Source organism: Myodes glareolus, chromosome 26, assembly GCF_982192425.1.
Source record: "Myodes glareolus chromosome 26, mMyoGla1.1, whole genome shotgun sequence".
Taxonomy (NCBI): Eukaryota; Metazoa; Chordata; class Mammalia; order Rodentia; family Cricetidae; genus Myodes; species Myodes glareolus.
Genome location: NC_142051.1, coordinates 43,724,742 through 43,734,826, shown reverse-complemented (window position 1 = coordinate 43,734,826; position 10,085 = coordinate 43,724,742). Strand labels below are relative to the sequence as shown.

The 10,085-nt window shown below is 48.5% G+C and overlaps 1 long non-coding RNA gene across 1 annotated transcript; it reads left to right on the top strand.

Moving 5' to 3' along the window:
- Positions 1 to 2,535: 2,535 nt before the first annotated feature.
- LOC148117794 (uncharacterized) lies at positions 2,536 to 6,440 on the top strand. The gene is made up of 3 exons (XR_015736733.1): positions 2,536 to 2,626; positions 2,769 to 3,116; positions 5,434 to 6,440. It is a non-coding gene; the product is annotated as an uncharacterized LOC148117794 (long non-coding RNA).
- Positions 6,441 to 10,085: the final 3,645 nt, after the last annotated feature.

The window sequence follows — 10,085 nt, the reverse complement described above, 5'->3', positions numbered from 1 at the left end:
TGCGGGCCACTGACTCCTAAAAGTATACCTGCCACCTATTTTGGGGTAGTGGTGGTGAAAAGCTTGGCAGATCCAAGAAAGAACAAGAGAATACGACTCATTTAACAACCCCACAGCAAAATTAATCTTAGTTTTCATGTATTTTCTTTTTACCCCACCCAATGTTTTGAAATAAAAATCCAAGTATGTTCCTCCTTTCAAGTCTGAACCTCTTTGCCTCCAGCCAGTTGGGTAGGGTTTGGTTCAGATTTAATGTGGTGATTTTGTTTTATTTGATATACTACCTATGTTCCACAAAATCTGTTGCCCTTTCCCTCAGAGATACCTGACTTATCAGGTGATGTGGCTTTAGTTACAGACATTGGTTTATTAAGGTTGGGAGATACAGATTATAGGGGTAGATCAGATGTCTGAGAAGGTAGTTGGTATGTTCCTCAAGATATTTAAAAACATTGGGAATATTAGGCCCACTTTAAAGTATTAGAAGAGTGGATTTCTGGCTAAAATGGGAGGCCTGGTGCTGCTGTGGTCACAGCCGAGCCTTCAGACTGGGCTTGCAGCTTGCTGCTGGGGCTTGCTCATATTCTGCCCAATGTTCACCACCACGCTTGAACTCTTAGCCTTCCTACAGCTTTTGGGATGAAAACAGACAACACGTCCATGGTCCACAGGCCACCTAACTCATGCCTGCCTCTCTGACTTCATCTTGTTTCTTACAGGCATAGCAAATGTACATCATGAGATAACCTCCTCTCAAACCCTTCCGTTCTCTATAACAATGTCAAGAGAAGGTACCGTTCTTGTCCCTCTTACAGGGGAGGAAACTGAGGGACGGACGAGTCCCATCACTTGTCCGAGAAGATATGGCGAAGATGAGTGGGGACTGGGATTCACAGCCAGGCAGCCAGTCCCTCAGAGACTTTGTCCTTCACCCTGCCTTCAAGTGCTGAGGTCCCCTTCTGAGCTGTGTGCTCCTGCTCCCCACCTCCTGAGCTTTTCCCCAAGTGTCCCCCATTCTTTATCTCTGCCTCAAATGACGTTTCCTCAGAGATGCCTGCTGGCATCCAATCGCGCAGATCACAGGGTAGGTGACCTCAGGTAGTGCCCTCCAACAGGAACATCTGTGACAAAGGGACACTGCCCTTGCGCCATCCAGCGAGGAGGCTGCCAGCTGTACCTGTTGCACTTGGCTTGTGTGAGTGTAGAGTGGAATTGTTTATTTTGTTTAACTTTAGTAAATTACAGGTTAAATCAGCACAGCTGTGCAGTGTTCACCTGTTTGGGATTTATTCCCTGGGAACTCCTGTTGGGAGGGTAGATGCAGTGGTGGTTCCTGTCCACAGCATCCTTCACCTTTTCCTCTGTGCCGGTCCCATCCCTGACGAAGGAGCCACTTCACCTTGTCTCTATCAGGGAGCAATGAGGACAGGGACCATCTGACACCTCAGAACAGGAGGTGACGCTTCAGCCGCATGGTCACTGGTGTCAGAGCTGTGTGTGAACCCAGCTCTAAAAGCCATGCGTTCTGCGTCCCTCTGGTTTCTGGAACACTGGGAAAACGGGAGATTTTCTGCTTCAGAGGAGTGCTCTGCAGAATAAAGGAGGGTTGAGGTGGCTACTCAGAAGTTAAAGTGCTTGTTCTGCAAACAGAGAGACCAGAATTTGATCCCTAGAACAAAAACAAGAAGGTGAGAGGTGGTGGTGCTTGCTTGTAATCCTGGAGCTGGGAGATGGAGACAGGAGGTCCCAGGGACTGACTGCCCTTCTAGCCTAGCTTACTTGGTGAGTTCCAGGCTAGAGAGAGTCTGCCTTAAAACACAAGATGTACATATGGTTCCCGAAGTGTGACAGTGGAGGTTGTCCTGTGGCCTCTACCATCGCACTCTCTCTCTCTCTCTCTCTCTCACACACACACACACTCTCTCTCTCTCTCTCTCTCTCTCTCTCTCACACACACACACACACACACACACACACACACACACACAGAGAGAGAGAGAGAGAGAGAGAGAGAGAGAGAGGAGTAATTGACAGTCCCAATGGTGGAAACTTCCAGAGAGTTTTCTGCACAGTGTTTTCTTCAGCCCTCCCAGTAGCCCAGAGATGGGGAGGTCAGGATATGCAGACATGGCAAGAGCACATTGGTGGAGACCCTTTGGAGCTCAGCAGCTTCCTTCCCAACTGTTTACTTTTGGTCCTGCAATGGGTAGAATCCCAGCTCAGTAGCTGCAGCTTGCCCTATCTGCAGCTCCTTTCTGGCCAGATGTGAGAAAAGAGATCCATGGTCCGAGGCCCTGTGGGGCAGCTCTGGACAGCTTCGGTCTTTGTGGGTCCCGGTGTGGGGGCTGACCCAGTGGAGCAGACAGACCCCTCCTCCACACAGGCTCAGAGTCTCAAAAGCCCGGGACAAACACAGTGTCAGGTGTCCCTGAATGGCTCTGGTGACCCCACTGCGGTCTTCGACCTTTCGTGGAATCAGTGGGTCACATGAGCCTGTCCGGCTTGGTGAGGTCAGCCTCTCCTGCCTTAGTCAGGGCAGCCTGTATCCACACTCCAAGAGGACCCCTCTTTGAGGGACTCAGACTCAGAGGCCAGAAGGGAGAGTGAAAGGGATGGGAGGGTGGAGGTAGGAAGAGGCTTTGTGGGGGAGGGGCCATCTCTGCCTGGACCGCCTCTAACTAACATTTAGCAAGTCTAGAGTGTGCCAGGTATTATTTAAATCACTTCATCATTCAAAATAACCTTTATGACTTAATCTTGTTTGACAGATGAAGGAACTGGAGAACAGAGGGGTCAGGTAATGTTCTTGCCATCACACAGAAAGTGGGGGAGCCAGAGTTCCTAGCCAGCCAGCTGGACTTCCAAACCTCGATCTTCAGGAAATGATGAAGTCTGGTTGTTTTGTGGAGGACTGGTGTTAGCCCTTGGGTACACCTTGCTCAACTCCTCGTTGATGTCTGAAAAGTCGGGGCGTGCTGAGGATTTGTTCAGGGAGACACCAGCTTGTAGATACAGGAATGAGAAGGCAGCTTCTCCTCCAGGTGAGGCCGTCCGGGTCACATGACTGCCAGTGAAGCCTTCCGGTCAGCGTTGTCTACAGCATGCCACGGACACGGGTGAGAAACCTTGAGGGGATAAGGCTGGTGGAGTCTCCGTGCAGATTTCCTAAGAGTGAACCCTGCCTCGTGTTGGATTCAGTGGCACTCACAGGGAGAGACAGGCTGGCTGCAGAGGGGTGAGAGAGTCAAGAAGGGAGTGGGGGTAGGGAGAGGGGGCTGATTTAGTGAGGGTAAGCTATGGGCGCCTGATGTGTCACGCGCGCATGCGTGCGTGCCGGAATGCCTGTGTACGGTCTGCCCTATGCCCCTTCTTCCTGAGGATAAAATGGTTCTTGTGCGTGTGTGAGCAGACATGGGCTTGCTGAAGCACCTAGGAACAACCAGAGACTGCTGTGACTATTCCTAGAAAACGAACAGCTCCGAAAGTGTGTTAAATAAGTTAGATTCTCCCGGAGCTAATGGGCGCCACTAGTCAACGCCGTGAAGGAAAAAGGTATCTAAGCAGAGGATACAGACTACGTTCTACGGGACTTCTCAGCTCCCTCAGTTTCTGTGCCATCAAACTCCGTTTCCAAGTGTTGGGATTATCAATTCTGATCTTTTTTTTTTTTTTTTTTTAAAAAAAGATATTTATTTGTTACTTATACAGTGTTCTGCCTGCATGGTCTGCAGGCCAGAAGAGGGCATCAGATTCCACTATAGATGGTTGTGAGCCACCATGTGGTTGCTGGGAATTGAACTCAGGACCTCTGGAAGAGCAGCCAGTGTTCTTAACCACTGAGCCGTCTCTCCAGTCCCAGAGACTGATTTATTTTTATCTTTTGTATTTTCCCTCCATATTTGTTTGAGGGCATCAGATCCCTTAGAAATGGAGTTACTGATGGGTATTAGCTGCCAAGGGGGTGCTGGAAATTGAACTCTGGTCCCTTGGAAGAGGGGCCAGTGGTCTTAACTGCTGAGCCATCTCCCCAACTCCATTCAGTTCTGATCTTTTTAAAGGGAAGAGTTAATTAAAAAAAAAAAAACCTCTTACATTTTATAAATCTTAAAGTACTCAGAATCTTTTATACTCCGTTGAATGTGAAGTGGTAAGGTGTTTAAGATTTAAAAAAGAAGGAGATCAAAGCCAAGCGTGTCACAGAAGATGCTGTGGAGGTAAAGCACTCACAGAGTGAGTGCTCACTGGGTGCCAATCATGGCACGACAAGCCATGTGCTATCTTGTTAGACAGGGAAACTGAGTCTCAGGGAGTTCAGCTATCCAAGGCAGCCAGGATGACTCACATCCCACCCCATGTCTATTTGCATATCTCTAAAACATGCTTACGTGGGGATTTTACCCTCAAGTTGGGAGGTGGTGTTACAGACTCTGAGCCTGGCATGCAGTTGGCATTCGGGGGGCATTGGTGCTACGGAACGGATTGAACTTTGACTCAGGACCTCAGTTCAGTTCTGCGTCCTCTCTTCCCGCCTCTGACTGTCAATCTTGCCGTCTGTGACGAATCACGAGGTTGTCTGAAGTCCCCTTGTTCTGCCCGTTTTATAAAGTTGACTGAGGCTGAATCAAGCCCAGATGAGAACCTTAGAAAGGTTAATAACGCAGTCTAAACCCAGGTGTCCTTACCGTGATTGCGTTTGACATTAAAAGCCTGTTTTGGTCCCAGGTCATGCACAGCTGAGGCTTGAGGGACCGGGCAACCCAAATGCTCCCAGGGGCCTCTTAAGCGGGGATTTTCCACTGAAAGCAGCTTTCTTTCAAAGTTTTGTTTTGTTTTGAAACCAGAGAGCCAGTGAGGAGCCTGGACTAATCCTAGATGCAGGGCTGAGAGACTGAACTGGCAGAGTGCAGGGCAGGCCTCTTATCCCTGCTTGAACCTTTGGATGACCTGGGAGGAGGTAGCCGCTCAGTGCCCAGTACAGCTGGCCACAATAGACCACATGCAAGAGGCAGGCCTATGACCCTTCCCAGAAGTACCCAGGCTGAGCTGGACTAACTCCCAGTCTTTGTCTTGGTATGTCTTTGGGAGGGGAGGGGGGTAATGGGGTTCAGTGAAGGAGAGGGAGAAGTAAATGAAGGGGATCCTAGCAAGATGGGATTTGGAGAGGCTCTTTATCCGTCTCTTCCATCCTTCCCTATCTCTAACCATGGCACAATTCCCAGAGAGGTCTAGAAGTTCACAAACATAACACAGCCCGACTCCCCGACTCTCCTTCTCCAAGAACCTGTTGTCTGAACTGCTGGGTCGTTTAGACCCAGGCCAAGCCTGCCTCAGATCCTTCTCTGCCCTCCCTGGGTGCACACTGGGACAAATCATTTAAAAAGACTCAACTTCATCAGCTGAAACATTAGACTAACATTCCTTACTTGCTTCTAGCAAATTTAAATGACTAATGACCCCGTGGGACTGTGGAAGAGCCTGACAGGAAATATGGGAAAATTATGTGGTCACAGAAGGCCAAACCAGGGAACCCAGACAGACGTTTCTCCTCAGAGAAAGGGCCACATCTACAAATGACCAAGAAGGGAGAGGACAATAATCCAGACATAACTAATCATGTGCAGAATGAAGAACCAAAGCCATATGGGTAGGACTATTAATAGCCCAGACATAACTAATCATGTGCAGAATGAAAAAATAAAACTCTATGGACTACCATTTCAAACCCATTCGGATATTCATTATTACAACAACAGCAATAGCAAAAATCAGAGGATAAAAAAGTGTTAATGAAGACCCAGAGGAATCAGACCCTTTGTGTGCTGCCTGGTGGGCTGGTAAAATCGTGTAGCCACTGTAGAAAATAGGGCTTTGGGTCTCAAAAGAAGAAAATCAAAACAGAATTGATCCAGAAATTTGACTTTTGGGTATGGATGTATCTCAGAGACAACAGCAGGAGCCAGAAGAGGTATGTGCACACATGTCTGCACAGCGGCATGGCTCACAGTAGCTACAGCATAGACATCACCTAAATGCTGACAGACAGACGGACGGATGGTTGGATGGATGGACAAACAAGATGTGGTCTATACAGGTGCCGTCGTTAACAAGAAGGGGATTCTGGAAACTGCTATAACATGGGTGAAACTTGAAGTTGTGTTTGTTGAAGTTAACTAGGCACGAAAGCACAGATAGCGACCGAGGCTATTTATCTCAGCTATGTAGGGCAGTTAGACCACAGAGACTTGAACATAATGGTGGTTGCTGGGGACCAGGGGAAGAGGGATGGAAGGTGATGTTGGGCATCCAGCGACACGAATGAACACCGTCCTTGAACTGTGCTTTTACAATGGCTAAGACGGTAAATTTTGCTGCACAGATTTTTATCACCGAAAGGTAATAGAAAAGAATAAATAAAGCAAAGTATTCTGACATTGTTATTAGTTGTGAGTGAGTCTCATCTTTCTGAAGAAGATCCCGTTTATGGATGTTCCTGAGCTCAGCTTTCTGTTGGGCTCTCACACCTGAAAGCTCAAATCCCAGCAGCCCAAGTCCCAAGCCCAGGCTTGGGAAGAAGATTCTCTGCCCCTCGGGGCGGGCGGGGGCGGGGTCTGTCCTTCTGGAGGTTGCATCCTGTGTCTCTCCATCATTTTATTTCTGGAGTCCACCAGTAGGCCAGCTTGCTAGAAGTTTTTCGAAAAATGAATACAGGAAGGGTTCTAACAAAGATAAGGCTTGTCTGCCCTGCTGACTCCAGGACGTGTACCCTGGGCTACTGACTGGGGTGTGTGACAGCAGCTGTGAAGAAGGCCACGGAGAGGCTGACAGGATAAACCATTCCTCTTTCCAGGGCCATCAGAAGTTCTCCTTAGCTTAAGGGGATGACCGGCAGGGAAAGCAGAAGCTTTGGGCAGAGGGCGGGGCTTGGTTTCAGAGGAGTGTGGCGGCTGAGAAGTGCTAATCACTAATCAGAAAAGCAGACCAGTGTCCTCACCGAGGTCCTGCCACTCTGGACAGACTGGCTTCGTTCCTTTGGAATGACTCAAGAGCCTTCCTGGTACTGTTTTCTTCACCGAACATTCCTTTGCCGTGTTCTAATCCTGGGCTACACAATAGTCACTTCCTGGTAAAGCCAGGCCCGTCTCAGGTTGGTGGTTTGGTGTGTCAATATTTTTGGGGACTGGAATGAGAGTCCTGCTCATGTGTGGGGCCATGGTTGGTCCTTTCTCATCTTTGTGGTCAAGTGACTGACCTCTAGAATAAGGGCAGAGGGGAAGGAGCAGGACTGGGCTCTGTAGCTTCCTTGGTAAGGTGTCCCCACTACTGTGTACAAACCAAGGTTTTGTGAGCTTGAAACAAAGAATTTTCAGACATGGTTGCTAAAACCCACAGCCATTCATTTAGCATACAAGGCTGTGTTGTTTTTTTTCTGATATTCTGGTGAGGTGAAGCTTCAACCCTCTGGCCTTGTATCTGAGGTCAGCTACCAGTTGACCCAAATGATCTATCGGCTTTGATGCTGACTCATTCGCAGACTTGATTGTCCACTCACACGTCTGCCAGCTCAAGGTCATGGAGCACACATTTGAATAGGGGAGTTCATATTTATGGGTGAAGTAGGAGGCTGAAAGCATTGGTTAGCTACCCCCAAGTTTACCTGAGGGATATCCTGCAATAGAGGTCCACAGGGTTGACCAGGACCACAGGTACAGTGGTTTAAATGAACTTGTTTTCTTATGAAGTATCATCTATTTATTTATTATTTATGCATGTGGATGCATGTTCATGCATGTGCAGGTGCATCACATATATGTGGAGGTCAGAGGATGAACTTGACTTTCTTCAGGCAGCGTGTGAACTTTGGTTTTATGAGACAGGGTATCTCATTTGCCTGGGGCTTGTTTCCTAAGGGTAGGTGGGCTGGCTAGTGAGCCACTGGGATCTGACCATCTCTGACTCCCCAGCTCTCGGATTGTGAGTTTGCGCCTTCACATCTGCCATTTCAGCAGTCCGTTATGATGAGAGATAGAGAGGCTAAAGCCATGGCACCAGATGTAGCATTATTAGTAAAAACCCAGAGACAGAGATTGGGGTTCAACCTGAAGATCTAAAAAGCAAAGCAGCCAGCCATTGGCTCTTACCTTGACCTCAGTTCGTAATGGCCATCCTGCCTCCAGGAATCTCAGAATGAGACTGAGTTTAGGAGTTGTCTCCTCCCACTTATATTCCTCTTTAAGGTTGGGATTAACAGCATGCAATGCCTGGTTTCTATGGCAACTAGTGTGGCTACTGGGATTAAAGGTGTGTGTTGCCACGGGCCTGGTCTGTAAAGCTGACGAGTGGGGCTGTTTTACTCTCAGATCTTCAGGCAAGCTTTATTTATTAAAATACAAATGAAATGCCACTACAACCAGAGGGGAGGCAGAGGCAGGGGGATCTCTGTGAGTCTACGTAGGGACTTGCAGGCCATCCAGTGTGACACAGTGAGGTCCTGCCTGCCTCATAAACAACAGCAACCAACAGCACAACAAAAACAAAGCAAGAAAAAAATTGGTACAGGGAAAAAGTCATGCATTTATTTGTGAAAACCTTTTAGAACCTCAGCTTCCTTAAAGGTGGAGGGGAATGGGACAAAGGGCTGACAATAATGGCTACCCAATGGTGTTAAGATTAACTATGACAAGGGTACCGAGTAGTTACTATTGTAATCGTCCAGAGCCGAGATTTTCTGAAGAGACTCACCTGTGACCCTCCTTTCTGCTCGGGTACTATTGATCCCGAGGAACAATGGATCCCGAGGAATTGGGAATTCCCCAGGAATCTCATGGTGGTGGTGGGGGTGGGGTGGAGGTGCTGAAGCCTAGTGCCAGCCCAAGGGGAGCTTGTCTCCCAGGAAGGAATGTCACACAGTCCTGACCAGTCATCATGTCCTGCAGGCCAGAGTGGAGCTAGGACAATGATGGGTCAGTGATGGGTGTGGCCGCAGCTGGACAGGATTGCTCAGGGAGAAGTACTTCTCATCCTCTACTTACACCTAAGTCTCAGGGCCAGGAGGACAGACTCGAGTGTGTCCCTGAACCTCTTGATTTGTTCTTCCCAATGTGGCTACACGGAACCCCCGCCCCCCCTTTTATGCTTTTACCATTTCTCATCTATTTCGTCGGTGTGTTGAAGACAGGAGGCCCAGCCTAACTGTTAGAGTTGTCAGAGTTCCAGCTCTGGCTTTATTAGCCCCACAGCAGAGAGAAGGTGGCAGTAGGTGTGGGGTAGATGGAAGTCCCTTGGGAGTATAATCTTTTTCCAATTGTTACAATTATTGTGTTTATTTGTGTGTATGGGCTTGCACACCCCACTGCCTATATGTCCAGGCCAGAGAACAACTTGCTGGGATCAGCTCTCTCCTAACATGGTGGAGGTTCTAGGGATCCCACCCAGGTCAGCAGACTTGGTAACAAGTGCGTTTACTGGCTAAGCCATCACTGAGCCATGGCGCCGGCCCTGGAGTATACGAGTTCCTACGAGCTGTTCTAGCACTCTGATGGCTCCGGGCACAGGAGACAGGAAAGCAGAATATGATGGTTCACCTCTGCCTTGGATCTGAGCCAGGGCTGAGAGTCCTCTCTGCATTCTCCATAGCTTCTCCCTGGGGTTAAGGAGCTTCCTTTAAACGCGTGAAGGGTTTCACCTGGAGTGAGTAAAATTTAACCATTCCTGATCTCAGTTTTCTCAATGTGGGGAAAAGGAGGCTCACATTGTTGCTGTCCAGTGATGCTGAGATGGATGAGAGCAGGACTTACCAGAGATTTATTAGAAAGCATGTAAATAGTTGGTACCCAGTATGCTATTGTTTTTTTTTAAAAAAGATTTATTTATTTATTTTGTATACAACATTCTGCTTCCATGTGTGCCCACACACCAGAAGAGGGTGCCAGATCTCATTACAGATGGTTGTGAGCCACCATGTGGTTGCTGGGAATTGAACTCAGGACCTCTGGAAGAGCCATCAGTGCTCTTAACCTCTGAGCCATCTCTCCAGTCCCCCCCCCCCCCCCCCCCCCCCCCCCCCCCGTCCTTGTATGCTTTTGTTA